Source organism: Dasypus novemcinctus, chromosome 2, assembly GCF_030445035.2.
Source record: "Dasypus novemcinctus isolate mDasNov1 chromosome 2, mDasNov1.1.hap2, whole genome shotgun sequence".
In the NCBI taxonomy this organism is placed as follows: Eukaryota; Metazoa; Chordata; class Mammalia; order Cingulata; family Dasypodidae; genus Dasypus; species Dasypus novemcinctus.
This window is the reverse complement of record NC_080674.1, coordinates 37,937,723-37,955,926: the sequence shown is the minus strand read 5'-3', so window position 1 is coordinate 37,955,926 and position 18,204 is coordinate 37,937,723. Positions and strand designations below refer to the sequence as shown.

At 39.2% G+C, this 18,204-nt stretch overlaps 1 protein-coding gene across 5 annotated transcripts in view; it reads left to right on the top strand.

Annotated features, from left to right (window-relative positions):
* PRLR (prolactin receptor) overlaps positions 1-18,204 on the top strand; it is a 184,149-nt gene that overhangs the window by 61,417 nt on the left and 104,528 nt on the right. For 3 of the 5 annotated variants that reach the window (XM_004453338.4, XM_058307698.2, XM_023587351.3), the window contains one exon: positions 9,279-9,341. The exons of the other annotated variants lie outside the window; for them this stretch is intronic. The gene's annotated coding sequence lies outside the window, so the exon portion shown is untranslated. The remainder of the gene's footprint in view (positions 1-9,278; positions 9,342-18,204) is intronic. 5 annotated transcript variants of the gene reach the window in all.

Here is an 18,204-nt window from a genome sequence, read left to right as displayed (position 1 = left end):
ACTACCTCAAAAGGAATGGAAATAGTCTGGAACAACTTGTGGAATATTTAAAGAGAATGATACTTATTGTATTCAATATCTCTAAGTGAGATAAGTTCTTCAGAGATTTGTTTTACAGATTTCGTATACCCGCCATGAAATTAATTCTTCCTGGAATTTAGGTTGGAAGGGATGTGGTAATTAATTCTAACACGCACATACACACACACACACACCTCACTGTATGGTTGAGACATCTGAAATTAAGGGAAGACCCAGACCCAGAGAGACTGATGACTAAAACTACAAACCTCTAGGTCAGTGTGCACCCTGCCCAATAAGCGCTAAAAGCCATAGGATGCCTCATAATGCCCTACAATAGCTATCCTCTAAAGTTCTTTGAGCAAAACAAAACTTTCCTTTATTGATATAATTCAGAGGTGAACCTTGGCCTAGGTAATGTCAAAAGTTCATCACTTGAAACTAATAATAATACCTACATTTGCTGAGTGTTTACTATATGTGTGGCACTATGCTAAACTTAATTAAACTCTGCTCAGTTTCCTGTATTATCTGTAATGGTCAGATAATATAGGGTTTACCTCATAGGTAACTGAGTAAATCATGTAAGTGCTTAGAACTCTCCACCACCCCAGCTCACCTACAGCCTTGGTACATCGCCTACTTTGGCCAAGTAGAACCATGTCCTGTGAGGAAGGGAAGGAGATAAAGTACAGCAGGACTGATCTTACAAGTAGACCCAATTGGTGAAAGGCCTATGTGGTGCAATGGCCCTGATGCCCAGGCCTGATTCGATCATTCTAGTCCGGCAGGTTTGTCTGCCTCTTTTTTCTTAAATCTTTAATGTTTAAGGTTCCCTCACTTAAAGGCAAAAAAAAAAAAGGTTAACGTTTTAATCAGCCTACCAGTATCAGGAATTCTTTTACATCTTCTCAGGAATCTGAAAGAAGACAGCCAAACTTCTGATGCATTTGAATTCAGACCCTAGGCAGAGAAGGCGTTTGGCATCTAGTCTGATCCACCCTACGGTAACTATTTTCTATAAAAATAAATCCAGGTCTTCTTGGAGTTGCCTTCTTTCAGTTGGGAAAAGTACTTTGACCACTTTTGCACCCTGAATGAATGACTTGTTTCTCCAAATATCATGTTTGTGTTATTTTTTGAGACGCTTCTGGGCTTTCTATATAATTTGAAAATATCCATGCCCACACTGTGCCTAGAGCAGACCACAGATGTGCAGGATCCGGACTCATTTGAGCTCTTTGGACTTTTCCAGTGTGTGGGCTGGAGAGAAGAACACATGGCACCTTGAGGATCCCGTTTTCTGTGTCCTGGAGATCCTTGGCCTTGAATAAACTGAAATGAGGCGAGTGAGAGTGACTACGTGGGATGGAGATGTAGGACTTTGGATCAGGCCACATCCCTTGACACGGAAGGCACGACATGCACCTGCCAGCTTTATTGGAAGAATGGAGAACACACCTAGCGCCCTACACCCACCCGGTTCTCAGGGCACTTTTTACAAGGGATTTTGGCAAATTGTAGTGCGTCCAGTGGAGGGCGACAAGGAAACAGATTGAGGAGAGAGGAGAAAGCTAATGATAAACCGGGATGCTGTTTCCCAGACAAGCAAAAGCAATGGCTGTCAACTCTTTCAAGGACTACTGTACGGAAGAGAGAGATTTCTTCTTTGTTCCAAATGACGAAAATAGGACCAGGGAAGATTATAGGGCAGCCAGGTTTTTCTATCACTGAGAGTTGTCTGTAGTAAGAAGGGCACTTGAGAGGATGGTGCCTTTCTTGGCATTTGATGTGTTCAAGCAGTGGCTGGGGGAGAAGGGGATGGGGTTGAAGAAGAAACTCCTTCCCCTCAGTAAGAGATTGGTTTTTGAAAATGAGTAAACAATAAAAGTGGATTTAGGTTCCCAGTATTCGATACTATTTCATGTGTGGAAAGTCTGAGAAACAGAGAGCCTAAAAAGGTTGAATTGTGTTTTAAAAATATCTTCTGAGAAACCATTGGATCACAAAAGGCCGGGTCCAGTGTGAGTAAGAGACTGAGCTCTGCAGGCCATGTCCACAGGGCTTCAAATCCTACCTGTGCCCTTATTAAGCATGGTGAACTCGGATGGGTTGCCTAACTTTTTTATGCCTCCACTTTTGCAGCTCCAATGTGGAAATGATAATACCTGCCTCCTACTGTTGTTGCTAGCCCCAAGTCAGTTAATGCACCTAAAGAATGAGAACTACACCTGGCATATAATGCACTCTAATGTTAGTGCCTATCAGTATGGAAGGGAAAATAATGATTATTTCTTATGTGCATGAGAGGACTTAAACAGCACGGTGTCTGCTCTCAATGACAGGCACGTATGTGTCTTCTTCTTTGTGATATAATGGAAAGGGGACGTTAACTATGGCTACTTTTATTGTAACACTGGCCATTAGATAGGGGCCAATTCAGAAGTGATAAACACTGTCCACTGGAGTGAATGAAAGCTAATCCTATGGTTTATTTGGTAGTGAAAGCTCGCAGAGGATAAGAGGGTACAGTTCAGTCCCTGGGATCCCCACTCTTTTCTAGTGACTGCTTCCTGGCTGCTTATTCCCCAAGGAAATGAAAACTTAGGCTTTGTCCTATGAACTTGTCTGCCCTAGTATTAGCAATGCGGTAGCATCTGGTGACAAGCTAAATATTCATATCCTAATTAATGTTTCTTATCATAAGAGTACCTGGAAGACTGAGGAAAAGGGGATCAGAAGACACACAAGGACATATATTCCCCATCTTGGTAATTGCCTGTTTGCATGGATGGTGCTTTTGGGGTAAGGATGATTTGTCCATCCTTTGCTTCTGCATTTCCCAGTCTCTGAACCCTAAGCCCTAAGTTGGCAGCTAATGAAAGAAGAAAGATCCTGAATGTCCTTCACAGAATATACTGTGCAACTCTGAAGATCATTTCTCCCAATTTGTCCAAATGAAATAAATCACTAGGGAAACAGCAGAGGTCTCCTGCTGTTGAGCAAAATGTTTTTCCAGTCCTGGGAATCACACCTCTTTGTTTCTGTGTGAAAAAAGGCACCTCTGTCCTAACAATAAATGATCAATTGCATATGACAGGACAAGCTTATTTTTCATGCCCCCCAAAAATACAAGATCATAGACAACTCTGCACAGCCCCTTTGGAAACTGGATTGTTCCAAGAATGAAAATGTAAATGGGTTTCTTTTTCTTTGGATTGTCTATAAAGCAGACATTTTTTTTTAATGCTATTTTGCTTCATTAGTGTGCTCCAGGGCACGATTCAGTGGTTTGGCAATATACTCTAATCATCCACATGTGTCAGCCTCATAGGATTCTCTCAACTGGTATACTGATTCTTATCCTCAACTTTTGAGTGGGGATGGAACACAGGCGAGACTCTTCAAGTGTGTGATGCAAGTTTTTCTCCTGATGGCCTTGTTCTTCATCGTGTCTTTCTCTGTTGATTTCTCCTCCCCTTTCTCATTTATTGTTTATGACCCTAGCAGCAAAATCTATCTGTGTGGAAATCTAACCATTACATAGAACACTTCACAATTTAATTTACAGAGGGAAAAATATGTCTTGTGGTTATAACTGAAAGAGGCACTCTTGGGCCAGCTGATGGTGGAACTTAGATTCAGGCAGATTCAGTGGCTCTTTCAGATTAGCAATGATTGGTTGCCCTTTATTTGACCTAGCACATATGTTGATGGTGGTTAATTTCAGCACATTCCTCGTCATAAAGATTTCATTTGTCTAGAAAATTCTGCATACTGATTTTACAGAATGACCACAACACCCTTGGCAAGAGACTGAACCAACACATTAGGCTCTCCCAGGTAGAAAACATATCATCAAAAAATTCTGTGGGTGATGGTAGGACACGGGTCTGATGTGTGACTTCCTCAAAGTCCACTGTCCCACATGTATTAATTTGTCATGTAGGACATCTCTCCACATTTGATGACCTCACAGTAGCTATCAGGGGCCACATGGAAGAACTCCAGAAGAGCCTGAGGAAACATTTCAATTTGTGGGACAAAGGAAGATAGCAATGCAGAGACGACTTTGACCTCCATGCGCAGAGACAGTGTACGTGCTGTAAGCTCTTTCCCTCCTAAGAGCCTTCCCCTCTGAAGAAGGTTTAAGGATCTAATCCCCATGATCATAAAAAGGGACATACTAGGTTGTATGTATATTTTAGCCTCCACCTTAATACTTCCTTCACTAAGAATTGTACTCAATCACTAAATGAGTTCTGATGTTGTGAGAATTAGATACTGAAAATTGGTGTCATTAAACCCCTTAAGGGTGGGGGGAAGACTCTTTTAGAAGGATAGCATAATCCGAGTGGCATCTTTCACTTCTTAGGCATCTGCCTAGAAATGTTTCTCAACCTAATAGTTATATTAAATCATTCAAAATTATACAAGCACATACAGCACTTCTCCCCCAACCATACTGAAATTAAGGGTGCCGAATCATTCTCCCACAGTTACTTCACCCACTGGATGGTACAGTTCACACTTCTATCTGAGTAAAAGCTAAACCCTAACATCTGACTATCTAATGTACAACAAAGCCAGGATTGTGAAGCATTGCTTTGATGAGTTTTGATGAGATCACTGTTAGTTAAATAAATGGAATGGCCAGTGGAATTCCAATGTGAAAGTTGTCAGCAGACATTAGCTGGTTGCTGGATATTCAACTACAAATCCTACCTGACTAGTAAGGTAGTAGAACGTCTTTTCATTCCCATGGAGCTTCAAGAATTGGACGTTTCAGGATTTATTTGGATATGCTGCTGATTACATTTTCCCAAGGACATATTAATCAATGATATATCATTAAATACCTATGTACCAGTGCTCTCAAAAACACTTTTAATTTCAAATTGAGAAGATAAGAAATGCATGCCTTCATAAAACAACTAAATAACTGTACCAAGCAAAATGCAATAAATGTCAGCGTGGAGAGAATAGAGGAGTTTGATGCCACTGGGCAATCTACCCAAGCTAACGTAGGTGCTCCCTAAGTATTTATAATGATGAGCTGCTAGTTCTTTATCTGCTCGCCTGCTTTTTGTTGTCTCCACCACAATGGATTGGAAACTTTATGAGGGCAGGGGCCATATCTCATTTATTGCCATGTCTGGCTTATTTACCTGGCCTATAGCTAGCAATCAGTAAAAGAATGTAACATGAAGAATTCTAACATCCTAGATGAAGCAGTTGAAAGTTCAATGGTAAAATGAACAGAAGAGCCAGTGTGGGAAACAAGGGTTAGCATGGTGAATATATCCTTTCATTTGCTCAGCAAACATTTGTAGAATGCTTACCATATGCCAGACAGTGTGTGGACACTAGGAATATAAAGGTGAAGCAACACCAATCCTGTTGGCATGGGAAAGATTTTGAGACCAGCCTGACTGCAGTGAGGTGGGAGGGGGGAGGGGGAGTTAGGAGGGGTGGGGATTGGTGAGATGTGAAGGATAGAATTGAATATGTGTGAAGAACCTTGAGACCTTTGTCCAAAGGACATCAAAAACCAGCAAAAAAATTTCAATTAGGGAAGGTTCAAAAGTCATTAGAAAAGTCCCAGAAATTTTAATTTGCACATGCTTCAAGAACTGCTATCACAAAATTTTAAAAATAAAGTGAGATGTATATAGCCATACAGTCAGAATTTCCCTGACTGGATTATATTTGCTCATTTATGGTTTAATTCTAACTTAATCTTTATATTAATATTATAAATAGTGCTTTGTAATTTTTAAATAAATATCACTTTTTCTTTAAATATATTTCTTAAAAGGTTTAGTACATTGTCAAAAATGTGTTCTTAATATATTCATAGACAAAAATCTTTTTTAACAGACTACACTTCCATTTTATAATGATGGGATAATAGGACTTGGTCAAGCTAAATTCATCATAGAGCAAACTTTGCTAGAATTCATCTGTTACATTAGATTTACATAAAGTCAGACAGTATAATAACTAATACCTATTAACTGAAGCACACCCTCCCTATAATGTTTCCTATGAAACATAGAGCAAGCATTTTGTATTTCTGTATTTGCAGCCAGATTTTAGCAATATGTATTCTAGTTGCAAGCTACTGCCTTCATAGACCATGTAACTATCCTTAGACCCCACCAATCATGGCACAGATACCACACTCTTCATATGAAGTATTTATGACATAAAAGAGCCAAAAATACTTGGCTCCTAAGGGATTGTGAAAAGACAAAGAAATTCTCCTGAGTGTGAAAATATTCCTTAATATCATCTTTCCTGAGGGCCGAATTTGCAACAGAGTAGCAACAATCTTGTTTCAAAAAAGGTTAAATTTGGAATAATTAAAAAGACAAACAACTCAATTAAAAATGGGCAAAGGAGCTGAATAGACATTTCTCCAAAGAAGATATATAGCCAAAAAGCACATGAAAAGACGCTCAACACTTTTAGCCATTAGGAAAATGTCGATCAAAACCACAGTGAGATATTACTTCATACCCACTAGGGTGTGCTCAAAACAACAGACAGTAATAAGTGTAGGTGAGGTAGGTAGAGAAATTGGAACCCTCATACATTGCCGGTGGGTATGTAAAATAATGTAGCCCCTATGGAAAAGGGTTTGGCAGTTCCTCAAAAAGTTAAACATAGAATAACCATTAAGACCTAACAATTCTATTCCACCCAAGAGACTGAAAATATATGCATGCAAAAACTTGCAAATGAATATTCATAGCACCTTTCATAATAGCCAAAATGTGGAAACAATCCAAATGTCCGTCAACTGATGAATGAATGAACAAAATGTAGTGTATTCATATAGTGGACTATTTTACACTAATGAAAAGGAATGCAGTACTGACTCATGCTACAATGTGGATACCTTGAAACGTTAGGTGAAAGTTAAAGAAGATAGACGTAAAAGGCTACATATTGCATAATTCCATTTATGTGAATGTCCAAGATAGGCAATTCTATAGAGACAGAAAGTAGATTAGTAGTTGCCAGAGCAGAGACTGAGAGGGGGGAGAAAGGGGGAGGTTTAGGGGAAGAGAATGGGGAGAGTCTGCTAATGGGTACAGGGCTTCTTTTTCGGCTGATGAAAATTTAAAATTAATAGTGGTTATAGATGCACAAGCTTTTGAATATACTAAAAACCATTCAATTATGTACTTTGAAAGGATGGATTTTCTATATAGATAATTATGTCATCTGCAAATAGAGACAGTTTTATTTCTTCCCTTAAAAAATAAAAGAATGGATTTTATAATATATGAGTTATATCTAAATTTTTTTAATTAAAAAAATTAAAAGGAAGGTGAATGTGGTTAACATTGGTTTTTTGAAGCAGATTAATAAGTAATGAAAGTTGTCCTTGGTTTTGGGAAAAGTCATGAAAAAATTATAATTGGGAGAAGCTATTGAACAATAGATGGGCAAGTCAAAAAAGACTGGGAGATAATTAGATAAGAACATATAGTACAGAGAGACTAAACAGATGTTATTTTTAAAATGATCATGCAGACATAAGTGGGGTTATGTGTATGTGTCTGTTTACCATGGAAAAAATTCTCAAAGAATAGACCACCAAATGTTAATAATAGCTGCCCCTTTTAGAGGAATTTCAGGGGAATTAAATCATTTTCTTCCTTTGGCTTCTCAGTATTTTCTTATTTTGTATGCAATGGTCTTATAATACTTGAGTAAGAAGAATAAAGTGAGCGTGGAGCTCACTGATCTAACAAGGGAAGGGGAACAGTTCTTCAGGGTTTACTAATGAATAATATCTTGCTCGAGAAGACCTCTCTTCACCATAGAGAGAAAACCACATGGAGTAACTTTTTTTTTAAAAATGTTTTATTTATTTATTTTTCTCCCTTTCCCCACCCCCCACCCCCACCCCAGTTGTCTGTTCTCTGTGTCTATTTGCTGCATCTTCTTCCTTTTCTCCCCTTCCCCACCCCCCACCCCCACCCCAGTTGTCTGTTCTCTGTGTCTATTTGCTGCATCTTCTTCCTTGTCCGCTTCTGTTGTCAGCAGCATGGGAATCTGTGTTTCTTTTTGTTGCATCATCTTGTCATGTCAGCTCTCCGTGTGTGTGGCGCCATTCCTGGGCAGGCTGCACTTTCTTTCGCGCTAGGCGGCTCTCCTTATGGGGCGCACTCCTTGCACGCAGGGCTCCCCTATGCTGGGGACACCCCTGCATGGCATGGCACTCCTTGCGCGCATCAGCACTGCACATGGGCCAGCTCCACATGGGTCAAGGAGGCCCGGGGTTTGAACCACGGACCTCCCATGTGGTAGACAGACGCCCTAACCACTGGGCCAAGTTCGTTTCCCCACATGGAGTAACTTGACAATCACATGCAAAAAATACGTTCATGGAACCATCTCTGAAATGCTAATGTTTAGAAGACTTGTTTTTAGACACTTTGAGGGCAAAGTATACAGAAGGCATTTTCCCCTGACTTAATGGAGTCTTTCTATGTTTGGGGAATCCACATCTATACTCTACAGTGTCACTGTGTGCTGGACCTATCATAGATCTACCTAACCAAGATGGTTAGTTATCTCTTAGATATCTCTCCAAGGCACTTGACTCCTAAAGTAAGGAAAATCCATTTGCTAAGTCACAAAATAACTTTAAAACCACCTTTAAAATTTTACCACATGCCAGGCCCTATGCCTGAGCTAAACATTTAACATTAAGCTCTACCTCATCACTTCCTCTCTGAGCTTACCATCCAGTCAGGAAGGAGCTAGTCCAGTTGGGGCAAGTCTCCCAGGGGCTCAGGGTAAGGCTTTTAACCATAGTGTTCTTTCTGAAGCTGTAGGGCAGAGACAAGAATCCCAACTTAGTGGGGTTCCTGAAGAGAAAGTCAAGGTTGCAAGTCCCAAACAAGGAAACAAGGTCAGACAACAGGAGTCAAGAGCTAGAGCCCAAAAAGAGTGGCCTGGGTATGGGGCAGGGTGAGGGGTTCTCTGGAAAACTAGGTGGAAGACAGAGTGGGATGGATGGGGCAAAATGGCCATGTCTGTATATTTGTGCATGGAGTTGAGCTGGACAATTGTCACAGGAATAAACAAATTAGCTGTGGAGTTCTCAAAGAAAATTTCAGCAGAGAAAATTGATAAACTGAGTCACATGTGTCAGCACAGGAACTAAATAACAAAAAAAAATGCCCTTAAAAGGAATGCATAATAACAACATTTTTTCTTTCATATTTATTTCACAGTTTGTTTACTGAAGCATCAGTTTGAGTGTCTTTCAGTTGGATGTGACATCTCTTTGGAAGAAGGTAAGAGGCATAGTTTCAGTTGCCAAAATAAATGAGAAAATGGGAAGAATTTCACATCCCAACTGGAAGGACACTCTTGTCAGAGGTCTTTATGGAAGGCAAGGCTCTGCATTTTACTTCCCTTTTTTTTTCTTAAATAAAAGTACCACTGACTTCAGGTCAGCTCTGCCACTTGAGCTCCTAAATGATTCTGCCAAATCACTTAGAACGAAGTTATGTGCCGCCCAACAAACTGACTTTTGCTTCTTCTGTGCCATAATGCTTCATTCCCTGAGGAATAAGATCAGGGCTGAGGAATAGAAAAAGAAGGTGATGAATGGATCTTGTGCCCCAAATAATAACTCAATTTTCTCTACCCACCATTTTACCATGACAATTTTATTCTTTAAGCTCATGAAGGCTTTTTTTTTTATTATAAGGGGTTCATAGTAATGAACCCACCCCTGGGAATTATTGAATTTTACCACCCAGAATCTACATGGATGTCCCTGGAGAATAAAACTTTGAGAAATTTCACCACAGATGGGATGAAGCAAGTGGAAGAAGAGGGAAAGGAGAAAGTTAGACTAAGGACAAAAGAGGTGAAAAGTATGGGGGCAAAGGTGGGAATAAGAAGTGCTTTGCTGACCAATTCTTTCAAAGCTAATCTTTTTGGTACCATCTTCAAAACAACTACAACAACAGCAAAGAAAAAACAGAACAATTTTTTTTTCTAAATCTCACACCATAAGTATCAGAAACTATCTTTTTATCAGCATGATTTAAAAGTCAAAATGAATTTTTTACATTTTTCATAGAATCATTTCCTGAACCAGAACTCATTTCTCCTTAAGCAAAATATTTAACACTTTCCTTAGAACAAATCAAGTCCCTTCTATCACCATAGAAGCAAAAGAACATCTGGCTGTGAAAATACATGCCAGTTTCCACTTTGTGACAGAGGTAGCAGGGACCATTGGTCTGGGGAAAGGGGCTTCATTCTATACCTGTGAGAAGGACAGAGATGGCTCCACAGGACAGTTTCCCCAGCAGAAACAGGACAATTTGAGAAGGCCTTGATAATGGGACTCTTACAAAGATGTGGATAGAGAAATCAAAACCACAGGAGAATTTACTGTCAGAGGTAATGTTGTAGTTTCCTAGGCTACTAAAAGCAATTACCAAGAAATGGGTTGGGTTAAACCATGCAAATTTATTTGCTCATGGTTTTGAGGCTGGGAAAATGTCCAAATCAAGGCATCATCAATGCGATGCTTTTTTCCCAAAGACTGGCTGCTGGAGATCCTGGACATCCCTGTCACATGGCAAGGCATATGGCAGTGTCTGCTGGTCTCTCCCTTCTCTTCCAGGTTTCATTGATTTCAGCTTCTTGCTTCAGAGGCTTTCTCTCTCTCTTGACCTGAATTTCATTACCTTATACAGGACTCCAGTAAGAGAATTAAGACCCATCCTGCTTGAGGTAGGTCATACCTCAAGCTTACAATGGCTTCACATCCACAAAAATGGATTAACTTAAAGAACATATTTTTTTCTGGGTGTATGCAATTCCAAATCATCATAGCTAGCAACTGGCTCTCAGGATCACATTATAACTGAAGGGGTGAACATTTGGAGCAATTACCACAACCCTAGAAGGGAAGGTTGTTTTATTTAAAGGATCACCTTAAGGGAAGCAGTTACCTTCAGCAGAGGGACACAGCCATCCCTAGGTGACTTCACAGCAGGACAGCGGGGAATTAAATACCCCAGCCTTATTAATTCCCTTCTTCCAACCTCCTGCTAGGGTTTCCAATGGGCCATATTCAGGCCAGAAGGCAGGAAAGGCCAGGGATGTGGTCCAGGTAGTTGAAAGCACAATGAGGGATGGTTTGGAGGAGAGAGGGAAGGGCCAAGGGGAGACATGCAGCCCAGCAGCTTCCCACGCTCTCTGAGTCCTTTGGGCATTTAAGACCCAGGTTCTGAGAGCCAGAACCTGCCTTGAAAAAAAAAAAAGAGACTGCCTTGGTCCCCGCCTAGTGTTGTCACTTCCTCATCGATTGCTCTATTTGGGGGTTCACTTCTCAAAGTGGCTGCAGTTCCTCATATTAAACAACTTGAATTTTGTGCTGTGGAGTGAAAAAAAACAAAAGATGATTTTCTTTCAATATTGACATAACTTATTGAATATTTACCACAGCCCTGGGGTTTCCAACTGCACATATATGTGAGATTATTTGCATCACAAAAAAATAATTCTTTACTTTTTCAAACAGTGAAGGTTCTATCCCATTCTCTCCTAGAGTGAAATTAAGGGTTAATTTAGAGACCGTGGAGGTCCCTAGGGAAGACATTTTCAGGGATTAAACTTAAGCAAGTCCCCAGACCCACATCTTCCATGTCCTGCAACCAAGCTGAGGTTCAGCAGGTAGGTGGCATCATGGCCATAGCATTGTTCTTAACTTTGTTGAAGTATTTCCTTCTCCAGTGGACAATTAGGCACTGTCCTGAGCCTCCCTGTTTCCCACACTGCTGCTACAGCTGCCTTCGCCCCTCCCCGAGCCCTCCTCCCGCTATCCTCCCAGACCCTATTATCTATGAATTCAAGGGCACCCATCCCTCTGTCTAGCGCATCAAAGTGCACATGTTCTTAGTGGTCAGTGCCCAGGCTATGCCAGTTGCTAAAGAGTTGAATATCACCCAGGTTGACATAGAATTTACTTAGGTGATATTTCTCACCTCTGGAGAGAAAACAAGGCAACTCTATTAAGTGCAGTCAGCTCACATCTTGCCTGGTGCATGTGTCCCCTCTACAGACCATAGCCTCATAAGTTTTTAGGACTCAAAAGGCTGAATAGCACCTCTCTGTCCCATGGTTATCTGCTGGGTTGAGAAAGTTGGGCCAAAACAAATATATCCTCTATAGACACGAAAGTGTTTGAAATTTTCTCTGGAATAAACTGGGTACAGATACTGTGAGTTTCAAGTTCTTGGGTAAGCCCAGGGCGGCTCTCATTATTCATTTGTTTACCCTGAGTCCCTGTTGTGGCTTTTGTGTGTGTGTGGTGTTTAAGATCCTGGAGTTTTGTGCTGCAGTAATTAGTGTAGGAGTTTTCCAGAAGTGGTTTTAGCACCAGTTAAAGAATCATTGCTCTTCATTAATTAGCTCCATCCCTTGCCATGTTCTGGATGTCAGATTGAGATCCTGTATAAAAACAAAAACAAGCAAAGAACACACAAACAAAAACAAGCTGCTAAAGAGGCTAGAAAATCCACTCTAAGTACTGGTAGACAATTCTTCTCTCTCACTAAATTGTAAAGCTTCATGGCAGGGCAGGAGCTATGTCCATTTGTTCGATACATTATTCCTAGGGCCTCTAACAGTACCTGGCACGTGGTTGGCACTTAATATATATTTACTTAATAAGTTGATTGAATAAATTAGACTCTGGTCCTGAACTAATGCTAATCCCATGCTTAGAATTTTGGGATCAGTTTATCTGTTTCTAGCAGTTAGAGGCAAACTGCCTTTTATTTCTATTTTGAAGCAGAGAAAATGATGCCATCAAAGAAAAGAATCCTGGGAAGAACTGTCCTCTGCTCCTAATGGCCCACCCACCTAAGTCTAGGTCTCATGGAGGCCTTTCCACTTGGGCATGAGATCAACTTAAAATATGCTTGAAGTGTATTTTCCCCAATACAGCAGTTACCTTCCTCAGATTCAAAAACTTGCAATCAAATTCCATAGCTTACACCCCACAGCTTATATTGCAAGGGATAGCATCTATCCTATCTGAATCAATTTGGGTGATTTCTTAAATGATGGGATGTGAGTTCACAATGAGATGTTCTCAAAGGAACCTCTTGACTAAGCTAAAATTTACATTTTTATTTTTATAAATTTCTGTGAAATTCAGTGACATTCTATGATGCCATGCTGTAGGAATTTAAGTGGCAGTTTCTAAAAGAAAAATTCTCCCCATTATAGAGACTGAGCCATGGATCAAAACAGTAGGCATGGCACAGGAAACTCATGCTACAGTTGGAATTCAAAGAAATTCCTCAACCTGCTGACATTTAGGAACGTTACATAGAGGCAGCTAACCTTGAGAGATCCTGGTGCTCAAAATCCACAAGTATGGGGAAGTGGACGTGGCTCAACTGATAGAGCGTCCGTCTACCATATGGAGGGTCCAGGGTTCGATCCCCTGACCCTCTTGACCTGTGTGGTGAGCTGGCCCATGCGCAGTACTGCCTCATGCAAGGAGTGCTGTGCCATGCAGGGGTGTAGTAGGGGTGCCCCACGTGCAAGGAGAGCCGCTCCATGTGAAACAAGTGCAGCCTGCCCAGGAGTGGTGCCACACGCATGGAGAGCTGATACAGCAAGATGACACAAAAAAAACATACATGGTTCTTAAAAAAAGAGAATTAAAAATAAAGTGAAACAGAAATTTGATAATACAAAAAAAAAAATTCATCAGGTATGAAGTATAGGAAATGTCAGAGCATTGCATACAACCTAGTAATTTTGATTGTTCAGCAAATAGTAAGTGATATCCAAGAGACATTCCATAATTCAGAATGTGTAGGGTAAGAAACAAGGTGGAAGCCAATTGTAGGATTGCTATTTCAATAACTGATTGGAGAAATTCCCTAATATTTTCTCACAAGGATCAGTGCTAAAGGTGTAGGGACCATACAGCCTTCCAAGATTGCAGGATTAAACAGTATGTACTCTTGGGGCCAATAGGTAATGTACAATATGGAGCCTTGTTGGTTCCAGTGCTAGCTATCATAAAATTATGTCTTCAGTATTAATTTACATCACCAGAACACCCTCATGAAGGCTGGTACAATGGCATTTTCTTTGGTATTCCCTGACTCTTCTCAGGCACCAGAAGCTGGTATACAGAAATCAGGGATATTCCATATTAACCCAACTACTACACCAACATAATTATAAGCATATATATTGCTTAATTTATAGATACTTGGAGATTTTCTAGTTACCTCTCTAATAACTGATTCCTAATTCTACTGTGTTCGAAAAACATACTCCATAGGCTTTCAACCCTTCGCAATTTGCTGATATTTGTTTCATGGCCTAGCATATGATCTACTGTAGTAAAGAGTCTATGTACACTTGGAAAGAATGGATATTCTGCAGTTGTTGGCTGGAATGTTCTATAAATGTCAATTAAGTCAAGTTTGTTAATCACACTATTCAAATCATCTATAACCTTAGGAATTTTTATTTACATGTTTAATCAGATACAAGAACATTCTGTTGACAAGTCTACCATGGTGGTGAATTTCTCTGTTTTACCTGGTAATTATGGCAGTTTCGTTTTTATATTCTGGGGCTATGTAATTAGATAAATATAGAATTTTATTTTCTTGATGAATTTACTCTTTTTATTCTTTATATCTAATGATACTTCTTGCACTAAACTCTACTTTATGTAATATTAAATATAGCTACACCACCTTTCTTTTGCCTAGTGTTTTGATTGTGTATCCTTATTCAATCTCTTTATTTTCAACCTTTCTCAGTCATTATATTATAATTGGAGCATGTAGTCTATTTACACAGAATGTAATTACTGGATTATATCTTAACATTTGTTTTCTTTTTGTTCCATCTATTCTTTGTTCCTTTTTTATCACTTGCCTTTAAAATGTTTTTGATCAGTGAAACTTTTTAAATTATTCATTTATCCTCTTTAGTATTATATTAATTAGGCTTTGGTTATAATTCTTTCAGTGGTTACCCAAGGATTATAGCATACATCCTTGGCATATTACAGTCTATTTTAAATTAGTACTTTTATCCCTCTCTGGACAATGCAAGTAGTTTGCAATACTAATGTCATTTACAACCACCTCCCCCTTTTTTTTTTTTTTTTTGCTTCAACTTATATTCCTATTTAAATTTTATTATAGCTATCATAATGTCCCAGTAGGTATAAAAAGGAGAACAGAATAAAAATATGAAGTAAGACTATAATATTCTCCAAAACATTCAAAGTTTGACTGAAGAGAAGGATTATTAGAGATTTTGTTCTACTGTGTTACACAATAGTACAATTTTAGTATGTTACCTACAGTCTTGATAAGATGGGATATCTTAACATTGGTGGCAAGATCATACTTCATTCATTACACACAAGTATTAACACATTAAAATCAGTTATTAAAACATAGTCTAGGGGAGCAGATGTAGCTCAAGTGGCTGAGAGCCTGCTTCCCATGTATGAGGTCCTGGGTTTGCTCCCTGGCACCTCCTAAAAACAAACAAATAGAAAGAAAAACCAACTGTTATTGGGGAATGGATGTAGCTCAGTGGTTGAGTACTTGCTTCCCATGTATGAAGTCCTGGGTTCATTCCCTGGTACCTCCTAAAAAAAAAATAGTCTAAGTAAAGCATGATAAACAAAGCATTATGAAAATCCACTGTATGCTCCCTGACCAAAATACAGACGATAAACACTCAAGATGTATTCTTGCTCTTCTGATATAATGATCTATCTGAGAGTTGTGCTTTTCCCAGTTTTCAAGATTGAGGCCAATTATTTAGTACACTTGGATATGCAATAAGCTTATGCCTTTTTAAAGAGGAGTTATGTATTCTTTTCCTGGACATCTGTGAAGATTTATTTATTTCTACCACATCAACTATTACAGGATCTTAAAGGATTGGCCATTTTTGTCCTTAGTGATTGAATGGTAAGGCAATTCTTTTTTAAAATTAGAGTATTCTTTTGTCTCTTACTTCAAATATGGAAGAATGATTTCCTAAACTCCTTCCTCATGTTGACTTATATGACTTTTATTTATCAAACACAAATAATTTCTTCATTTAAATATTATCGATGCACTTTGCATTTCATTGTCTTAATCTTCTAAAAGAAAGTGGGAATGAATGATGTCCATGTAATGGGAAAGGACCTTTCACAGTTTTGATGCAGCAACAATCAACCACTGGCTATCATATGAAGACTAAGAATGAAAGCATCACATTAATTAATGTGATAGTCAAATTGCATCAATAATAATATTTGCTCTTGAAATAACTTAAATACTGCCAATACCAAAAAGTATCCTTTGAATATAAGTAGACCTATCCAAACATGCATCCCCTTGCTCCTTTGAAACATATTAGCAATCAAATTGTCTAATTTGTTTAGACTTTGGATCATTTTCTCTCATAAATTTTCAGAATTATAAGAATGCCTGAAATGAGCTAGTAACTTAATTATCTCTAGTGTGAGTTCTCTGATGTTTATTTAAATTTAATTTACTACTAAATGTTTTCCCACATTTTTACACCTGTAAGGTTTCTCTCCACTATGAACACTCTAATATTCCTTAACATATACAATATGGGAAAATGTCTTTCCATATTCATTATATGCATAGGATTTTTCTCTAGTATGGATTCTCTGATGTACAATGAGGCTTAAAAAATGAGTAAAGACTTTGCAACATTTTTTACATTTGTAAAGTTTCTCTCCAGTATGAATACTGCAGTGTTGTCTAAGTTTTACACTTTGGATGAAAGTCTTTCCACTGTCATTCCATGAATAGAATTTTTCTCCCATATGAATTATCTGTTGTTGAGTAAGATTTGAGCACTGGTTAAAAGCTTTACCACATTCTTTACATTTGTAAGATTTTGCTTTGGTATGGATTCTCTCATGCCTAGACTTGACAACTACCCAAGGCTTTCCCACCTTTATTACATTTTATCATAGTTTGAAAACCATAAGACATAATTATTTTTGTTATTTTAAATAGTCAACATTTATTTAGACTTACCCCAATATTTACCTTTTCTGGTTCTCTTTATTCCATCCTGCCTTACTATGTTTCCATCTGTGATGTGTTCTTTCCTTCTATAGAGCTCCTAATAGTATTTCTTTTAGGTCAGAGCTTCTGCCTAGGTATTTTCTTGGTTTTTGTCTGGGTTCACTTCTTTGTGGTTCCCTCATCCATGGGTTTTTCCCTTTCAAAATCCGATCACCTTGGCAGCCCCGAGCCCAATGAGACAATCTCAGTCCCAACACATTTTATTCCATTTCGGTTTTTTTTTTTAATTTATTTTATTTATTTCTCTCCCCTTCCCCCCTGTTGTCTGCTCTCTGTGTCCATTCGCTGTGTGTTCTTCTGCATCTGCTCGACTTATCTGGCAGCACTGCATCCCTTTTTTGTTCAGCCATCTTGCTACATCAGCTCTCCATGTGTGTGCCACCACTCCTGGGTGGGCTGTGCTTTTTTCATGTGGGGCAGCACTCCTTACATGGCCCACTCCTTGTACGTGGGGCACCCCTTCATGGGGGCGCCCCTGCATGGCAGGGCCCTCCTTGCACACGGCAGCACTGTGCATGGGCCAGCTTACCACATGGGTCAGGGGGCCCTGGGGATCAAACCCTGGACCCTCCATATGGTAGACAGATACTCTTATCAGTTGAGCCATGTCCACTTCCTTTCATTTCTATTCCCTGTTTCAAAAATGGGCAAATGCCTCAAAAAGAAAGAGCAGAGACCAATATGAGAATCACCTTAAAGCATTTTTCTTCTCTCTGGGATTTTGGTTCCCTCTGGTTGACTCCACTGCCTTTAAAGAGTTTTTGTGTATAAATCACCTTTTAGTAGCTATCCATAGAAACAGTGTTAACTGTGAAACAAGCTACTCCATCTTGGCTAGAAGATAACAAAAGACATAAATCACTATTCCTTTTAGATTTTCAAAGGTTTATGATGGGGGCCAAGAGCCACAGACTGTCCAACATTGCTAAGATATCAAGAATTACTACTTGAAAACAATATAATGTACAGGGGATAAAAAAAATGCCATAAACCAAGGGAGAAGTTGCTGAGCTCTTAT